At 37.3% G+C, this 20,739-nt stretch overlaps 1 long non-coding RNA gene across 1 annotated transcript; it reads right to left on the bottom strand.

Annotated features, from left to right (window-relative positions):
- Positions 1–606: 606 nt before the first annotated feature.
- On the bottom strand, positions 607–4,355 carry LOC147382434 (uncharacterized). The gene is made up of 3 exons (XR_015173177.1): positions 4,239–4,355; positions 3,049–3,310; positions 607–2,298 (listed from the first exon to the last, which is right to left on the bottom strand). It is a non-coding gene; the product is annotated as an uncharacterized LOC147382434 (long non-coding RNA).
- Between the last annotated feature and the right edge of the window lie 16,384 nt (positions 4,356–20,739).

Here is a 20,739-nt window from a genome sequence, read left to right as displayed (position 1 = left end):
AGCATTCAAACAGTAGGACATCTAGACAGACATGGTAAACCCATCAACACCACGAGCCATCTAATATGCATGTCTAAAAGGTTGGGTTCTGGGTTATGGATCATGGTTTCTCGCAAACCAAAATAAACAAATGTTCGGGCATATTAACATACCAGCCATAGACATTTTTAACAAAACTTACCATTTCACGTACACAGTTGTCATAGGCACTGCACACAAGACTCCCATCTGAGCCATAATAAGAAGCCACAAATGTAAGGAAAATTCAACATCACCACAAATTAAACTAAAACACCATTGAGTTTAAATTATATTAGATCAAACCTGACTACTATGCATGACATGGCAAGTAACAACTACATTGCCCTACCTGAACTATGCCATGTGAGAAACAACAACAAATAAGGGAGGTATGCCTATGAGACAAAAAGAAAAAAAAAAAAAAAAGGAGAGAGAGAGAAAGATGAAATATGATTATATTTACCTGACAGAAAATGAGTCAATATGAGTAGCTTCTCTACCGGTAAGAAATGGAACCTTCCTTAGTTGTTTCTTCTCATTGTGTTCTCAACACCTTTAGACTTCGCCGATTCCAACAATCTTGAACATCATTCCAAGATTAGAGATGAATGACAACCCCACAGGAAAGATACACAAACATGAGAAATGAAAAAAGTTTAATCACCATCGTCAAAGCATGCCAAGTGTAATAAGACACCTAAGACTTTCCATAAGAGGATCAAACAAAATATTCCTAAAAGAAGTAAAAAATGAAGACAAAAGTAGTCCATCTAACCTGGAAGACAAGTGGTTTATCCAAATCCATAGTAAAGCCGTGTGCAACCATCTTAGAGCTTCTTTTATGTTGGTGGAGGTAAATTTTAAATGATAAGTAGGTTAGACAAAGAAATAAAAATTATACTAAAAAAAGGACTATGGAAAAAAAATAAAAATTAAAACTAAAAGGCAAAATTAACTTCATTGGATTGACTCATAAATATGTAAAGAACTGGAATTGTAGTTTAATTATGATTCAGAGAGGGGACATGATACAATTGTTCATCTGTTCGAAATATCTAAATGTTGATTGTCGGGATCATTTGAAGATTCCAAAGAATGACATATTAAAGAGATGTGATTAGCAATTCAATTGGATGATTCCAGGGACTGCTATAGTAATTTATGTAGGTTCAAGTTCATCAAAAAATAATAGTGGAAACTCTAGTAATTTTTCTAGTTTTAGTTATAAAAAAAACTTGTTTTTAGATGTGTCCTATCTCGAGTGTTACTAGAAAGTTAGTGGCCCCAATAGATGACATTAATAGAGGGAAAGTCAATTGAGATGTTTTGATCATGTGTAATGAAGAACTGTAACATCCACAATTAGATTTAATGTACAAGCTGTAAGGTCTAATTGAAAATGACCTAAATATAAATGATTTTAAGATATGAATGACAAGTGCATCAAGGATGATAACCCAATCATGCTTGGTGACCTGGGCGCCTTCATTAGAAGGGTACATCAAAATAAATGCTTATGTGTCGAATGCTGAAAACATAAATGGTTTTGGCTTCATCACAAGGGATCCTAGAGGGAAGTTTTTGTTTGTAGGTGATGGTCCATCTGGTTCAATGATATAAGCTCCGATTGAGCTTGAAGCAATCTATGAAGGGCTGTCATATAATATTCAAAAGGGTATGGTAATGTGATTGTCTTAGCTGATTCAAAGTATGCAGTCCAGTAGTGGACTGCATTACCTCTGTTTTCGAGGCCTTGTGAAAGCATATTAACATCATTTGGAAATTTGAGGAAGCTAGAAGCAAGTGTTCAACACCAACACTAATACAAAACTGAACCTTGCACCTAAGAGGATTTAAAATCAGGATTACTAGGGATTACCAACACAAATCCAAATATGCATGAAATCAAATTTCAAATAAAAAAATCAGAACGCATGTAATATATTTGTGTATTTGTACATCCTTAGAATGTAAATATGTACTGATGTAAACATAACATAGCAGTATCAAAATGAATAGCTCGAAGAACTCGTAGGGGATCATCCAAAAACTTCTCCATCGGAGGTAAAGGAGTCACTATCTTTCCAGCTTTCAAATCATTTATACATGAATAAAAGAATGATGTGTAAAGATACAATGGATAAGTAACTCTTGCAATGGAACTAAATAGATCATCAAAATAACAAGATTGTTAAAAGATTACCTTCAACTCTGGGATAAACTGCTATTTTTTAATCAACAACCGTATTCACCTCCCAGCAAAAATTTCAAATCCACCTGAAGAGTAGTTCAACAAGTACATCAAAACAAATTCAACTTCTGATATGCATATTTACACAATACAATCAGCAAACCAAAATTAAGAAAAATCAAATGGCATTGAGTGCACACGACCGACTTCAATACAATGCAAGTAAAAACTTTGCATCTATTAACAAAATAAATTAAGGGAAAAAGGTATAAAGTTGGAACCACACATAGATGTGGTGAAATGCACTTTGACAAGTGTATGAAATGGGCAACTTAAATCTTTTGACAAGCGTGGTGAAATGCACATAGAAGTGGGTGCAGCTTCTGAGTTTAACGCCCCCTCTTTTATCTAATGGTTGCTCTTTTCTTAATAATATAGGCATTCTGTTTATAGATCGTCAGAACAAATATATTCAAAACAAGCACACACCAATATCCTGATTAGAATTTGTTCTCAATTCTCACCAACTTCCAATAAATCAAACCAATATTTTTTTATCAGAATTAAAATGCCAATGATTTCAACAAAAGTTGATAGAAATCGGATTCAAAGAAGCTAGAATCCATTAAAACTGAAATTGGAAAACTAGAATTTAAAAAAAAAAAATCTATAATAATTACAGAATTTGGAGGTAAAAAACTAAAGTACCCTTCACAATTCAAAAACAAAAGAGACTAAAATCAAAAGAAAAAAAAATGAAACACTGGCCAAAAACCTAGGCTTCATGATTTTATTCCCTCCCAACTTCTGCATTAATAGATTCTTAAAGTACTGACCTTTCTTGGAAACACTGGCCAAGAGCCCGGACTTCGTGATTTTACTCAACACTGAAAGGGCAGCTTTGCAAACGAGATGTCCACCCGCAAAAGTTCTTCCATGGTCACCATACTTCATTGTAGAAACAACTCTCTCGGTTACTAGGACAGCACCAATGGGTAGACCTCTAGTGAGAGGTTTTGCGAGAGTCATTATGTCTGGGACTACTCTATATGCCTCATGGGCCCAGAGGTCCCCGGTTCAGCCTAATCCACATTGAACCTAATAATTCAAAAAATAGAAATGGTTAATTTGTAAGTATGATAAAGAAAAAAAGAAAAAAAAAACTACTTATTATTAGAGAAACTCATGACAGAAGATACAAGTCTATTGGAAATAGTTAAAAGGTTTATTCTTCAAGCATAAAAAGAGCTGATCGAATTATTCTCGTTGTTTAGAAAAGTTGTCAAAGTACTTGTTTTGGGAAAGCGTCCAATAGACTGCAACTATGCCATTGGGCTCCTGTTAAAGATGTGGTGCACTACCAAATACTGTCCCCATACAATACAAATTCCAAAGTTTTTCCTAATCAAGCTTTAGCAATGATAAGAGTTTGTAGTTATGGCCGAAGTTCATTTCAAGAACAAAAACCAATAAAATGTATCAATTGAAGAAAACAAACACCAAAAACAAAGAAATCTCATAATCTAAGAAAGGGATTAACATTAAAAAGGTTGATTCAGTGAAAATGTCATGAGTATTTCAACCATAATCACAAACCCATGCAAAAACTCTCACTAAAGCTTCATTGAATGTTTCCTTCTTCAAACTTAGCATGCTAGTTGAAGTTGTTTGAGACTTAAATCAAAATAAATACTAGTTTTGAATCTCGGGAATAAATCATTTGCAACCACTAGCCTAACAATGTGTCATTTCACATATTGAAAACACGTGCATTGACATAAGATCTAACTCTAGATAGAGTTGGAAGGCAAAATAAGATTAACGTTGTTGAGCTGACCCCAAATAGTTGGGAATTGGGAGATGATGGTGACATATACATATTGGACTAATGTACTAAGTATTGGACTATTTCTATGTGTGTTTTCCAAGTGGGTTTATGCTTTCTTATGTACTCACAAGAGTCTTATGAGTCCCTGTATGAATGGGAGCTTATATGGCAACAAGCAGAACCAAAACCTCTTCTTACCTTAGTAGGCTCTGGCATGATTTCCTCATTATCTCTAGACTTCATAAACAAGATGACTCTAACAGCACTACTCAATTCAAAGCTTCCTCATATAAGACATAAGTAGGCATGTAGTCTGCCAATTCACCAAGATTACACCAAGTTAGAATTTTGTTGAACCTAACAACAAAAACAGAACTAGAGACTATGTTATAGCAAGCCCCATAGTTCCTAAAATTTAATTCTAGTAATAAAGGCTAGTTTTTTTTTTTTTTTTTTTTTGTTGTTCTAATAACAAGAAGAAAAATTATATAAAAAAACATTGTTTTTAGTAGTTTATATAAATCCATTGTGACATTTTATCAAACAATTGAATCAATTAAATGGACAAAAAATAACAAGATCTACATTACAACCTACTGTCAATCATTTTATATAGAATAATAGAGTGAAAGATTAAATTTAAAAAGAAAAAATTTAAAAGAAAACCAAAGAATTGTGGTATTGTTGTCACAAACTAACATCTTAATATTGCAGTTTTCTTCTTAAATCTTTTGAAGTTCAAATAAAATTAAGAACCCTAGAATTAAATCAAAATTTTAAAGTAACACTTCAAAGACTTGTCTGAAATAAAATAGTAGGGTTCATGGTTCATCAATTTGAAGATTGGAAATTCATCTCACCTTAGCCCACATCACAATCTTCATTTTAGCTCAATCCAGATTTGTTCTCACCTTTTACATCAAGCTAGCACAAAGATCAGAGAAATTGTTAGGGAAAAAGAGGAAATATATAGTGGAAATGGGAGAGAGAGAGAAGAGAAGAGGAAACGAAGAACTTACTGTCAATTTTGAGATCGTGAAGGCGCCAAATTGAAAATGCCTCGATTCTTCATCTCTTTAATGGTGTTTTGGAAGAATGAGCCTCGATTTACGGTTTCTTAGGACGGTTCACAAAATCACCATCAATTTTCACCATTAAAAACAGCTCAATCGATTGCAGATTTCGTTTCTTCCATCTTCAAATGTGTTTCTAACGGAAACGCCTCCCATTCATCAGATTCTCATCATTCTTCGAGGGCGTTTCCACGAAAATGCCCCTAATCATCGTTCTTCGAGGGCGTTTCCAACAAAACTGCCCCTAAATTGTTCGTTTGACGAAGCTTCGTAGAATCGCCCAAACAAAAAGCCTCTAAAACCCCTCTTTTTTGTAGTGTGAGTAATAAACTAAGAGAACTCACGTTCAAGAACTCTCGATCTCACAGAAAAACTTGATTTCTAATTGAATTGGTCAGATAGAACACCGCCCCATGAAAATCGCACAAATAAACAAGCCCTAGATTTTTAAAGTGAGAGAGAGAGAGAGAGAGAGGGATGAGGGGGAAAATGAGAGGGAAGAAAAATCGCGGGCTTCCTCTTCGTCAAATTTTTTTTACCGATGGCTTTTCTTATTCGCTGCAGATAAATTGGAAATTGTTTTTTCCCCAATGCATACGTCTTATAGGGGCGGATAAAAGGATCCGCTGCAAATAAATTGGATGGAAATTTTTTTTTCCCAACGCACACATCCTATAGGGGTGGATAAAAGGTTCCGCTGCAAATAAATTGGATGGGAAAAATTTTTTCTCAATGCATACGTCCTATAGGGGCGGATAAAAGGATTCGCTGCAAATAAATTTGATGGAAATTTTTTTTTGCCCAATGCATAGGTCCTATAAGGGCTGATAAAAGGATCCGCTACAAAAATATACGTACAATTTTTTTTGCTAGTCCCTATAGCGACGGATAAATTAATCCGCTACAAAAATATACGTACAATTTTTTTTGCTAGTCCCTATAGCGACGGATAAATTAATCCGCTACTATATTCAATCTCACTAAAATGAAATATTTTATATTTAAAAAAAATTCATTATGTAGCGCCGGAAATAATAATCCACTGCTATATTCAATTTAAAATAAATTGATGAAGAACAACTCATTAACATAACTTTTTATACTAAAAAAATAAAAAATAAAAAATAAAAATTCATTTTTTAGTGGCGGATAAATTAATCCGCTACTATATTCAATCTCACTAAAATGAAATATTTTATATTTAAAAAAAAAATTCATTATGTAGCGCCGGAAATAATAATCCACTGCTATATTCAATTTAAAATAAATTGATGAAGAACAACTCATTAACATAACTTTTTATACTAAAAAAATAAAAAATAAAAATTCATTTTTTAGTGGCGGATAAATTAATCCGCTATTATATTCAATTTTCACTAAATATTTAAAAATTCATTTTATAATGGCGGATATGGTAATCCGCCGCTATATTCAATTTAAAATAAATTGATAAAGAGCAACACATTAACTGAACTTTTTATATTAAAAAAAAACTGATTTTTTACTGGCGGATTTTCCAATCCACTGCTATATTCAATTAAAAGAAATTTATAAACAAAACTCACTAAACCAAATTTTTTATATAAAAGAAAATTGGGTTTTGTAGCGGCGGATATACTGTTCCGCTGCTATAGGAATACGATAAATGATCCATTGTTATAAAACGCCGCTGTAGGTCAAAAATGTTGTAGTGATCCTTCTTTGATTATCGAGATCGAGTGGAGGTGTCTCAGACTGATCATCATCGAATTCAGGCTATCTGGCTCAAATCTAAGAAGAAGATGTAGAAAGAGATTGCTCGACTGACATCTGCCCTTGCCCAGTCTAGATCAAGTGATAGTGACGAAATGACTAGGCTTCGAACTGAAGTTGCTGAGTTGAGGGACCGACTTGCCCAATGTCCTCATTTTGATGACTTTGCAACTTATTTGGTGAGTTGTGATGCTTTAGAGGCCGAGAAAGTGATGATGAACCAAGCTAGCCGAATCCGTGCTTTGGAGGAACGCCTTGATTCTTTTTTCATTTCTCACCATGATGTTTAACTGACTGCGTTGTATTCCATCTTTTTGTATTTTCTTTTCATTAACTGAATGTATGTAAAACGTTGAAAGATTAATGCAAAGAAAATAGGTTTTGTACTTACTTGGCCTCAAGTGTATCTATTATTCTTGAAAACACAAAGTTTTGTTGAATAAGTCCTAGATTTGTCGTCATTGACCAAAATAATAGTTTTTATTTTGAAATTTTGTGAAATGTCTTTATCAAATGAGTACGATAAATTCAAAGTTTGTGAAATCTTTGGTTGTGATAATCTTGGTGTTTTTGCCAACTACCGAGGATATAAACATCAATTGTTCTTTTGGTTCTTTTAGAGTCATCCCTAGTGTCTTGGTGTTTGGAAGATTGTTACATGCTCGGACCACGATTTTGCCATTCACATTTTATCTTCTTACGGGCTAGGAGTTCTCTATTTTATTTTGTTGCTTTTTTTTGTTTTTTGTTTTTATTTACCTTTATTGCCCCTAGTGCCAATTACGATTTTCACTAGACCCGGTTTTCACATTTTTGCGCATCGACGTCCTTTTTAGGATTTTTATCGTACTAGTGGCTTTGATCTTGCCATAGTCTGATTCTTTTACTCATAACGCCCTTTCAGATTTTTATTATGCCCTTTCAAACTATGCTTATATTTTTGAATTTTTATATTATAGTTCTGTTCGAAATCTCTGTGTCTTTGTAGCTTGGTGACTCAAGTTGAGCTGCGAGATCAGCGACTCTACTCTTATAGTGGTACTCTTTCTTGAGTAGCAGATCTAGATTCCCCTCTCGAGTTTGTTGACGACTATTCGTGTCGCGAGATCGGCTACTCTACACTTCAAGAACTCTTTTTTTTCGAATATCTGACTTGGATTCCCCTCTCGAGTCTTCCAACGACTAATAAGACTTTAGAGGTCCGGACCAAGTCGCCAGATCATTGGTGCTGCCATTGTCATTGTGTTGCCCTAGAACATTCTCTAATGGAAAATAACTATTATTGGGATGAAACGTTGGCTTAGGCTTATGGTAGTGAGAGGATACAAAAAGGTTAAGGTCTGGGTTCATCTAGAATGGATTATACACGGGGTTCGTCTATTTTTGCTTCGAAAAGGTGATTTATGTCTCCTTCCAATGTCTCTCGAAGTTGTTTAGGCTGGAGATTTGGGTTGAGCTTAGATCAAGTGTCCGAATTTTTGACTTTTTTGATTTTTTTATATTTTTAGCCGTTCGCAGTTTATCTTCATGTGGGCTAGGAGTACCTTTTGTACGATGAATGGTCCTTCATAATCCGGTCGAAACTTTCCTCTGGCGTCTTCTTGGATTGGCAAAATTTTCTTCAAAACAAGGTCTCCTGGCAAGAAACCTCGAGGTTTGACTTTCTTATTATAGGCACGAGCTACTCGTCGCTAATATATCTGTCCATGGCAGATGGCTGCAAGGTATTTCTCTTCGATCAGATTTAATTGATCAAACTGAGCTTGAATCCATTCAGTTTCATCTAACTCTACTTCTTTTAAGATTCAGAGGGAGGGAATCTCAACCTTAACGGCTTAGACTACTTCCATTCCAGAGACCAATGAATACGGAGTTGCCCCAATCGAAGTTCTGAACAAGATTCGATAGGTGTGAGGTGTAAAAGACAACATGTCATGTCAATCTTTATATGTAACTGCCATCTTCTCAATTATTTTCTTGATATTCATATTGGCAGCCTTGACTGCTCCATTTATCTTGGGTCTGTAGGGTATAGAGTTGTGATGAGTGATCTGAAAATCTTCGCACATCTTAATCATGTCCTTGTTCTTAAAGTTCTTGGCATTGTCAATCACTAGGCCGCTGGGAAGCCCGTATCTGCACATAATGTTGTTTTTGACAAACTTCAAGACATTACTTTTGGTAACATTGGCATATAAAGCAGCTTCTACCCACTTAGTGAAGTAGTCGATAGCCACTAGAATGAAGCGGTGCCAATTAGCAGCTTTTGACCAGATCTGACCAATGACGTCCATGCCACAAAGCGAGAAGGGCCAAGGAGTAATCATGTTATATAGTTTCGAAGGTAAAGCATTGATCTTGTTGGCATAAATCTGGCATAGATGGCATTTGGGGACATGCTGATAGCAGTCACTCTCCATTGACGACCAATAGTATCCCATTCTCATGATCTTCTTTACTAGCATGTGACCATTCATGTGGGGTCCACAGACTCCACCATGTACAGTCTTGATTAGTCGTTTTGTATCGGCTTCTGTCACGCATCGGAGTAAAACTTCATGATGTGATTTTTTGTATAGGATATCATTGCTTAAGAAGAATTGGCCTGCTAATTTTTGAATGGTCCTTCGATCATTTGACGTCGCATTTGAGGGGAGGGTTCGATCTTCGAGATATGTTTTGATGTTTGAGTACCAAGGCTTTTCTTCGGATTCTTCTAGTTTGATGGGTAAGCAATAGGCCGGTTCGTATTGAATTCCAATCTCAATTGGGTCGATGACTAAGTCTTCCGAGATACTGATCATAGAAGCAAGTGTAGCGAATGCATCTGCAAACTGATTCTTAGCTCTCGGCATGTATGTGAATGAAATCCTATCAAAACGGAAGCTTAGTTCCTCGAGATACTCGTGATAAGGGACCAATTTTTGCTCTCGGGTCTTCCATTCTCCAGTCATCTGATAGACTACTAATCTTGAATCTCCAAAAACATCGATCTCATCTACCTCGAGATCCAGTGTTGCTTTCAACCCTGCTATGCATGCTTCGTATTCATCCTCGTTGTTGGAACATTGGAACTGCAGTCTGATTGCAATTGGCACGTGAGACCCATCTGGTTTAATTAATACTGCTCCTATTCCGTTCCCTTTCTGATTTGTTGCTCCATCGAAATACATTTTCCAGCCCCGTTCGTCATCATCATCCTCAATCTCGGTGTATAGTATAACTTCATCGGGGAAGTTTGTTTTTAATGGCTCGTAATCAGGCAATGGGTGCTCGGCTAGGTGGTTTGTGATGGCTTGCCCTTTGATAGCCTTTTGAGTGACATAGGTGATGTCAAATTCAGATAATAATAATGGCCACTTCGTTGTACGACCTGTTAATGCTGGTTTCTCGAAAAGATACTTCAGAGGGTCCATTATGGCAATAAGCATAGTTGAGTAACTAAGTAAATAGTGACGTAGTCGTTGAGATGCCCAGACTAATGTACAGCTAGTCTTCTCAAGTGTCAAATATTTTGCTTCGTACTCTGTAAACTTTTTGCTGAGATAATAGATGGCATATTCCTTTCGTCCTGATTCATCATGTTGTCCTAGCACACACCCCATTGATGTTTCTTGCACTGAGATGTACATCAGTAGGGGTCACCCTGGAGTAGGAGGGACTAAGACTGGTGGATTGAGCAAATATTGCTTGATTTTATCGAATGCATCCTAAGAGTCCTTGTTCTACTTTTTTGGCGTGTCCTTCTTGAGTAGCTTAAAGACTGACTCACAGATGGGCGTAAACTGAGCAATGAAACAGCTAATATACTGTATTTTCCCTAAGAAGCCCCGAACATCTCTTTCTGAAACAAATATCTTCATTTCGAGGATGTACTTAATTTTCGTAGGATTTATCTCGATGCCCTTTCTGCTGACAATGAACCCCAGTAGCTTGGCCGATGTTGCCTCGAATACGCATTTTACCGTATTGAGCCTCAAATCGTACTTCCTCAGCCTGTCGAACAACTTCTTGAGATTTACCAGATGGTCCTCTTCTATACCAGATTTAGCGATCATGTCATCTACATAGACCTTCATTTCTTTCTGGATCATATCATGGAATAATACGGTCATTGCCCGTTGATAAGTCGTTCCTGCGCTCTTTAACCCGAATGGCATGACTTTGTAGTGGAAAGTACCCCATGGTGTGATGAATGCTATCTTTTCTTGGTATTCTTCTGTCATTTTTATCTAGTTATAACCTGAGAAGTCATCCATGAACGAGAACATGTCGTGCTCTACTGTACTATCGACTAGAGTGTTAATGTTTGGAAGTGGAAAATCATCCTTAGGACTGGCCTTATTCAAGTCTAGATAGTCAACACACATGCGTACCTTACCATCTTTCTGAGGTACTGGGACAACGTTAGCTAACCACTCGGGGTATGTAGAAACTGTAAGAAATCCTACTTCGAACTGCTTCATGACCTCATCTTTGACCTTGAGGGTCCATTTTGGCTTCAGTCTTATCAGTTTTTACTTGATTGGCTTACTTCTGGAAGAAATTGGTAGTTTGTGTACAACAAGATCTATATCTAACCCCGGCATATCTCTGTATGACCATGCAAAAAAGTCCTGATAGTCTCATAAAAATTTGACCATTTCTTCTTTCTACTAAGACGTTAATAAGGCTCCGATCTCTACAATTCGTGGGTCCTCTTCGGTACCAAGATTGATTGAATCTGTATCATCGATGTTTGGATAGACACCTTTCTTGTGACGTTCTACCAAGTCTTTGATTTCTTTGGGTGGGTATTCCATTTTGTCCTCAGATTCCTCTTCGATCCCAATGAGGTCAAAGTCGAGTTCAAGATCGAAATCATACTCATCCCTTTCAAATTCTGTCTTATCTAAGTACCCATTTGATCTAGACAAATCCCTTGAAAACTCTTTTTTTGGTTTTTGGAAAATATCTATTTTTTTTTACAATTTCGAAAGCTTTTTGATTTTTTTGATTTTAGAGAAATTTTTAATTTTTTTGATTTTTGAGAAATATATATATATATATTTTTTGTGATTTTCCATATACCTGAAATAAGAAGAACAATCATGAAAATTCGTTAATAAAGATAGGGAGCCTTCAAAATAGTGTTTACCCGAGGACGAGACCTCATTATGATCCTTGGGAAAATTAGATTTGTTTAACGACATTTTTTTAGGCCTCAACAGCCTCGAGGATTAATGGGAATTCCTTTCAATTGTTCAGAACTTCCCCTTCTCTGAGGGGGCGAATGAGATAGGAAAGTGATTTGTTGGGTGATTCGGTTGATGGTTCGGAGATAACCATTATCTCCGATTGCTCTTTGTCAGATTGGGGCATAGTCTCTCCCAAGCTTGGTGGGATGACGACTGGAGCAATCTCTGATAGACTTTCGTTGGAATCCCTACTGAATAAAATAACAATACCTTCTACGAAGGAAAACTGTGACTCAAAAACTGAGTCTTCTTGAATGTGCAGAGGTTTGAAACTTACGGTTCTCGATTTTCTTACTGATTTTGTCACTGATGATTCTGATAGACTATCGGGTCTAGTTTGAGACTTCAGGAAACTAACATTGATGTGAGGAACTTTGCCCAGATTTCAGATATTTGGTTCACGATTTTGTTTTATAGCTAACCGGAGTTCTCTTTTCTTGTCGTTCATTTCAATTATGTCCTTTTTCGTGGGCCTGAATCCCAATCCGAAATAAGGACTGTGCTTCTTTGCTTCGACCGGTGTAGCTTTCCCTCTTCCTCTTGGTCCTAACCTTTGTCTGTGTCGGTAACCTGTTCTCTTCAAAACTCGCCCTATCATCAGATTTGCCCTTGACAGTTCCGCTTTCACTTTCTCTTTTCCCTTCTCAACATGGTTAACAACAGCAAATTGGTAGGAATGATAGAGTGTTTTATCCTTTGTTAGCTCAATAGCAATAACGACATGTCTGGAGCTCTTCCGGCAGGAATAAGATTCTCTGCCAATACTGATATCATCTTCTGTCCCATGATGAATTTGACTCTTTGGTGCAAAGAGGAAGGTAGTGCCCCTACTATATGGATCCACGGTCTGCCCAGCAGTAAGTTGAAGGTCGTCGGTATTTCTATGACTTCAAATGTTACTTCGAACGTACATGGGCTTATTGTGATCGATAAATCCACCTCTCCCAGATAATCTCTTCTTGAACTATCGAAGCCTCGGACAACCTTGTCGTTGGGCATGACATGTGACCAATCAGCATTGAGTTTTCGAAAGATTTACAGCGGACAGACATTGAGGGCTAAGCCATTATCAATCAGCACCCTCGCGACCATCATGTCCTTGCACATAACCATGATGTTCAACGGTTCCCCGTGCCCCCGTCCTTCTGGTACAACTTCGATTTCAATGAATATGATAGGGTTGGGAACCATTATTTGGCCAACCGTTTGCTCTAATTATGTTGGTGAGGTAGTTGCAGGTACATGTGATTTTCCCAAAACTTTCAGTAATGCTTCTTGGTGTTCTTCTGACTTTTGCATCAGACCTAGAATGCTGATTTGAGTTGGTTGTTTGTTCAATTGGTCCACTATATTATGCTCGCTCTTTCGAACGAGCTTAATGAAGTCTATAGCCTTTTTGTCTGTCATTTTCGCCTTCTCTTTCGTCTTCTCATCTTTATACAGCTTACCATTTCCCTTCGCTTTCCTTTTCTCTTCATCTGTCACTTCTTTCGTGGCCTCTTCTGTTTCTTCACCAATGCTAACCCCATTTTCTAATAATTTTTGGCATCGCCCTGCCCTTGTCATATGGCCGATGTCTGCCACCATTACTTTCCTTACAGTCTCAACCCCTGTGGTTCTGGTGATAGTGATCTTGTAACTCCAGAGGACGGCTTGATTGGAGCTATAGGGGAATGGTTTAGGTGAGCATATGGTCATTGGAGGTTGATCAGGTTTTACATTGAGAATGAGGGGTGGTGGTGAGGATTTGGATGTAGTGGTAGTAGGAGGAGTTATGTGATGAGTTGATGGAGTGTATGGAATGACATGCGGTGGATGTGAAAACGAAGTGCATGGTATATGAAAGGGGGATCGGGTTGATCCTTGAGAATTTGACAGTGTGTAAGGTATAACAAGAGCAGGTCGAGTCGAATTTTGATGGTTTGGTGATCCGTAAGGTATAACTAAGGGTGGTCGGGTAGTAGTATTTTGATGAGTGGGATGGATAGTGTGGTCGGCCAATCTGAGAGGCAATTGTGAATTTGAGATGGATTTGTTGTGTAGTGGTTGACTATGTTAATCGTTGACGTCTCGGGCTTCTTTGTTAAGTAGACCATGATTTTTGCCTCGATAGGCGCTATCAAGTCTGATGGATTGAAGTTGAGTTCTCCACAAACGACATTTACCCTGTGCCCACTCCCTTCTCCATTGTGAGTAGGTAAGGGATTTTGATTGATGTTCTGTTGTTGGGACGGGTTGGTAGGTTCATCTAGGATGAGAGCCATCTTATCAATTAAATTTTGTACCTGATGTTTGAGCTACCAGCATTGATCTGTAGAGTGCCTTGGTGCGCCCATATGAAATTCACAGAACAAATTGGGATTGTACCCTGGCCCTTTAGCAACCTCAGGATTTGGTGGACATTTTGCAAGATACTCACCCCTGAGCAAGATTGGCAGTAATTCTGATAGTGTCATGGGTAACCTGGTGAACACTCTATTTACTCTGTTGGGTCATGCCAGCTGGTTTTGCCCATATAGTGGTGCCTGCTGTGTGACTGGGGTAGGGTTTTCCCTAAACTGGTTTTAAGGTATAGGATTCCAAGCTGGTGGTGTTGGTGCCCATGAAGTTGATGGCGCTTGCGGTCTTGGTATTGATGAAGGGATGAATAGGGGTCAGTTTGGCTGTACGTTGTTAACTTGTGGTTCTTCCCTTTTTTTCATGTAGGTACTGGCTTTCTCTGAGAAGGGATTCCTGTTGTTGTCCCTAGACTTGTGAAATCAAAGATCAGACCGGTTTGGATCCCCTCCTCGACCCGGCCTGCTATTTGTTCTAGATTTGAGAATGTGCCTATGGTGTGCCCCACCAGATGAGTATAGAAGGCGTGCCGTAGTGTTGAGATAAACGTGGTGTTCATCTCTTGCTCAATCATTGCTGGCCTTACTTATGAAGCTGAGTCTCGCCACCTCTGTACATATTCTTTCACTGTTTTCCGTTATTTTCTTGTCATTTTTTCCATGTCATTCCGATTTAGACCAACATCTGTATTGAACCGGTAATTTTACTAGAACATCTCTGCTAGGTCCTGTCAGTTCTTAATGAGTGAGTGATCAAATCCATAAAACCATTTGAGTGCCAACCCCGTTAAAGTCCTCTGAAACAACTGCACTAACAACCTGTCATCCTCGCCGTATTGGCACATGGATCCACAATATAACTTTAGATGTGACAGAGGACACCTCACTCCGTTATACTTTTCGAACTCTAGACACTTGAATTTGGCCGGTAGTTGAGCATTGGGGTAAAAATAGAGGTCCTTGAATCGAGTTCCATTCATAGTTTTGAGGTCCTTCATCATCTTCATTTCTTCTTATAGAGACTCGATTTGCTGAGCCAGTTTTTCATCTATTGCGCTTTTGGCCTCTGTGGCCCTGTACTCACATTCGTCAACAGGAATGATCACAGGGGGTGGTCGATTCTGTGGAATATAGAGTAGGGGCCCCTGGTATTCAGGTACTACAGGAGGCATTGTGGTATGTGGTCCCTACGGAGGTTGCTTGGGTAGATCCTGATTTGATCTGGACACCTGTTGCTGTATTGTTTGAGCTTGTATGATGCTGGCATTGGCTAACACAGTACTTACTATCTTTTCTTGTCACTCGATTATTTTCAATAATATTGCTATTTGCGGATCGATAGCTGACGTTTCGGCCGCTACAGGCTATGCCGGTTCAGAAAAACTCATGGTGACTGTAGATAATCTACGAAAATATGGGGGTACCTCTTGCTGCTTGTATTTCTTTCGTTTGGCCACCTGTGGGTACAGAAGACCGAGCGTTACTATCTTATTTACAAAAATGAAGATGCATGATATTTTATTAGGTCAGATAAAGTTGTTTATTATGAGTTTTAACGAAAAAGTAATTTCTCGGCGTGGAGCCGGCATCAACACAGAGTTGGTAAAGCGCTTTAAGAAAAGATTTACATCAACGTGGAGCTGGCATTGACACGGAGTCGGTAAAATGTTTTGAAAAGGTAGTTTCATCAGCATGGAGCTGGCATCGACACGGAGTCAGTAAAAATATTTTGAAAATGGAATCATCTCAGCACGGAACTGACATCGACACGGAGTTGGCATCGACACGGAGTCGGGAAAATATTTGAAAAAAATAATTTCATTAGCGCGGAGCTGGCATCGACACGGAGTCGATAAAATATTTTGAAAATGGAATTATCTCAGCACGGAACTGGCATCGACACGGAGTCGGCATCAACACGGAGTTGGTATCAGCACGGAGTAGACACCCCATTTTTGCATCCGCCTGATTAATCAAGTCGTCAACCCGATCGCAAAGGTTCCCAATGATGGATGTCTATTCCAATGCTTTATTTTGTTACCAGATATGTTTCAGAAATCCGGATGAGGTATCTCGAACTGACAAAACTTAGAAACCACGCTACGCTAGGAAAATACGACCTCAGAAACATAGAAATCATTATCTTGCAAACCAAAAAGAAGCTTCACGATAAAAATCCCAAAAAATGATTAAATTACCAAAATACCCCTAACCTCAAAACAACCTTAGAGCCTACATTACGCTTAGGAAAATCCGTTCAAACACATAAAACAACAAATCGAAACCAAATAAACCACTTCGTCAATTTTCACAAAATTTGACAAAATTACGAAAATACCCCTCATAAAGTTCATGATCATTTCATATAAAAAACTTCATAAATGACAAAAACCAACATTCCCATTGAATTCCTTACGAAAAACTGATTCCAAAACATCCTGGAACATTGAAAAACGACTTAAAACGTAAAAAATCCTCTCCGAGGGCAAAACGGTAATTTCATAATTTTCATAATTAAAAAATTCGAAATTAATAAATAAAATATTAAATAATTAAAGTGAAATATTAATGAAATTAATTTAAAAAGTTGAACCTAAAAAATCGATTAATTGGACTCTCAGGCAAAATTGTTGAGGGTTCGTGGGATATTTCTTTAAGGACCCCTCCATTTGGGGGTTCAAAGAATTAAAGATATAATAGAAGGGGGTTCTCCAAAAATTAAAAGTAAATCAAGCAAGACTGAAGTCAAGGTATTAAAGTCAATCAAGTGAGACTGAAGTCAAAATTAAAGTCAATCAAGCAAGACTGAAGTCAAGGTACTAATCGAGTCAATCTCATAAGACTAAGGTCAAAACCCTAAATCAAAACCCTAATCTAAACTAATCAAGTCAATCTCATAAGACTAAGGTCAAAACCCTAAATCAAAACCCTAATCTAAACTAATCAAGTCAATCTCATAAGACTAAGGTCAAAACCCTAAATCCAAACCCTAATCTAAAACTAATCAAGTCAATCTCATAAGACTAAAGTCAAAACCCTAAAACCCTAAAGACTAAGTCAAAACCCTAATTGAAACCCTAAAACAAACCCTAATCAAACCCTAAATGCTTCTAAAAACTTTATAAATAGGAGCCTCCACACCCTATTTTCGTATCAAAGAAAAAATCCTAAAAAAAGTAGGTGAAGAAGCCTCCACAACCCCTCAAAAACCCTAATTTTGGAACCCCAACTCCTTCCCACACACCCCTACTCCTATTTTAGCCTAAAAAACACCCAAAAACCTCCGAAAAACACCCAAAAACCTCTCAAAAACATCCCAAAAATCCACCACAAATTCAAAGCATTGAGATCCAAGAAGGAGACACCTTGCCTCGGAGATCAGAAATCAGATCCGGAGACAAAACGAAGCAAGGAGTACAGTACAAAGAACTGTTTTTCAGATCTGAGGGAATAGTGCTTTTGCAGATCGAAGGTAAGATTTTTTATTATTTTTTTAATCTAGGTTTTATCATTAGCAATGTAGATCTATTTGGGATAAGTAGAGACCGGCATTGGCCGGGCGGGGTTGGTGCCTAATACCTTCCAACCCCGTAACATGATCCCCGAATTCAGATTTCTATAGTAGATTAGTTCTTTTATCCATTGTAGGGTCAATTTGGTTCCTAGACCGTAATAACTAGGTGGCGACTCCCAAACCTCAAGGGTCAAAAGCGGATCCGCGCACCCCGCGGAACGAGGGCGCTTTCAGTGACGACTCCACTGGGGACATTGAGGATCAAACTTGAAAAACCCCAAGTATGAGAGTATCGCTAAAATAACCTAGTTTCTTTTTTATTTATTTGTTCTTTGTATATTTGTTTATTCATTATTTGCGTCTTTGTTTTTTTTTTTTTTTTCGATTATTGAGCATGTGTTTTGATTTTAAATATCCGGCTTCGACATACTATTCTTGTGAGTCAATCAAGGGTTATCGAACGTGGTCCTAAATAATGAAGGATTTCGGAATGGTTGGTTGTATGGAAAATAATATGATGATTGGTGGACCATTGGCGTTTAATTTTTACGTGTGTAGTTTTATTTTTTCTGTTATTTTTTATTTTTTTATTTTTTATTTTGATTTTTTTTAAGGGTGAGTGCCATTAATCATTGGACAGTGTTGTGTTTTAAAAATTAAAAAAAAAACATGTGTTATTAGTTTTTTTAAAATAAAATAATTTTTTTGGAGTTTGGGAAAGTGGCGCTATTCATTGACAGCAAATGAGGAATTTTTAAATAAAAATTTTTAACAAAAGGAGAGGAAAATGCTTCGGATTGAGGTTCTGTCAACAAAGTTGGGTTGGTGTGTCATGAACAATGACATTACTTTTCGGTTTACACACCAAACTCAATATTAGCGTTTGTGTGCATGAAATGGTGTGTAATAAGCAAAACTGTTTTGTTCCTATTCACACACCATCTTCCCAAATGAGCTAAATGCAGGTTCAACGTCTCCAACAATGAGTGTTCCTTCAAATCTGGTTTTTTACATTTGGTTTCATCATCTCCAACAGAGAGACCCATTTTAAATCGGTCTCTCTAGATCAACAACGAGATCTGTTTTTGCCCAATCGATTTCGATCCATAGATCCAATCGATCTATGGATTAGAACATCGAAAAAAGAAAGTACTTTTTTTAAGAAACTCGAGGGTTCTTCTTCTGTTTTCGGGTTTTCAAAATTGAAGCAAGAGTTGTATTCAATATACAACGAAGAGGGGAATCAAACCCGCGATTAGTAGAGTTTATGCAGATTTTTTTTCGAGCTTGAGCTGTAATGAGACGTTAATGGCAGCAGTTTTTTTTTTTTAAAAAAAAAATCCGATTTTGGAAATCACGATAGGAGGATTCATAAGTGGAATGCAATTGAGTTCTCTCTACTTTTCCATCTTCCAATGGTTGAGTTTTTCTTTGCAGCCGAATTTCATCGCCACACTTCCGATTTTTGGTTCGATTGGAGCATGTTTTGAAAAATGATTTTCGGTTTTAATGGTTGTTTGATTCAGAAAGTTTAAGTTTTAATGCGTTTATCTGATCAGTTTTTCGAAATTTCAGATCTTACAATATTGAAGATTGAGAGAAAATTACAGATTTTAATAGAATCAAATTTCTGAAATCAGTTTTGTGAGTCCCGATTTAGTTGTATGGTTCACGTTCCAAAAGCGATCTTACTTGGAGTTGAATTTTGAGCTAGTTGGTTTAAATCAATCTTGATAAGATTGATAATTGTTTGAGTGGACTGGCCACTTCGTTTTCTATTCGTTTCCATTTTAAAAAAAAAAAAAGAAAACAAAAATGTGATCTCACGTGTTATAGGTAAATGAAATCTCGCACATCCGTTTTATGTGATTTACCTATAAGATCGTGGGTGTTTGGCAAATATGGCAAAAAAATAAAATAAATAAATAAATAAATAAAAGGACTAATTAGCAGCTCTATGGTTTAAAAGAGAACAATTCTGATTTCTATGTGAGTTGTTATTGACACACCAATTCTTTTTAATGTTACTTTGATCATAGTAATTATTTACTGATTTACATGGAAATTTGGGTGATACTAGCAAAAGATGATGTGTCAATAACGATCCACTTGTGGGTTAAACTTTATGATTTTTTTAAAAAAAAAGGGGGGAAGGGGGTTATTTGATTTTAGATCTCCATGCTAGCGATCATCCATTTATCTTCGATCCAATGTGCTTTAAAATTCGGAATTATTTTGGACCATCCAAAATGACCCTTGATTGAAATACATGAATAAATATTTCGGATTAAATGTTTGCTTTTAACATGGATGTATGCTTGATATATTTATTTTCAATCATGTGATTTGATTAGTGATGATCTTGATTAAATATTCATATGATTTGAATGGTGTCGATCTTGATTGAATGTTCACATAATTCGATGTATGATGGTATGATCAGGCCCATGGGCCCATTTGTTTGAAAAAGGCCCCGAGCACACCCCACCCTGTTTTGCACACACCACATGCACGTTTACCGCTTTACTCACTTACAAGTCCCATTTAGCCAACGTGGCACTAGTGCGTGGCTCGGTCTCTTCGGAGATGCGACGTCATTCATGAAACCCACAACTCCAGTCACGTACCTTAGGGTATATCAAACTGGGGGCATCAATACCATCTGATCAGGTGATTCTGAGAAGTATGTTGATGCACCCAGGCTGAAGCGACCTGAGCCTTTGACCTATTGTAAGCCACAAAGTCACATGTCCCGATTGCCAACGTAGTACTAGTACGTGGTCGGTC

This window comes from Akebia trifoliata, chromosome 16 (assembly GCF_017979445.1).
Source record: "Akebia trifoliata isolate Shusen 1 chromosome 16, ASM1797944v1, whole genome shotgun sequence".
In the NCBI taxonomy this organism is placed as follows: domain Eukaryota; kingdom Viridiplantae; phylum Streptophyta; class Magnoliopsida; order Ranunculales; family Lardizabalaceae; genus Akebia; species Akebia trifoliata.
The sequence above is the reverse complement of the archived record's forward strand: the minus strand, read 5'-3'. Positions and strand labels throughout refer to the sequence as shown.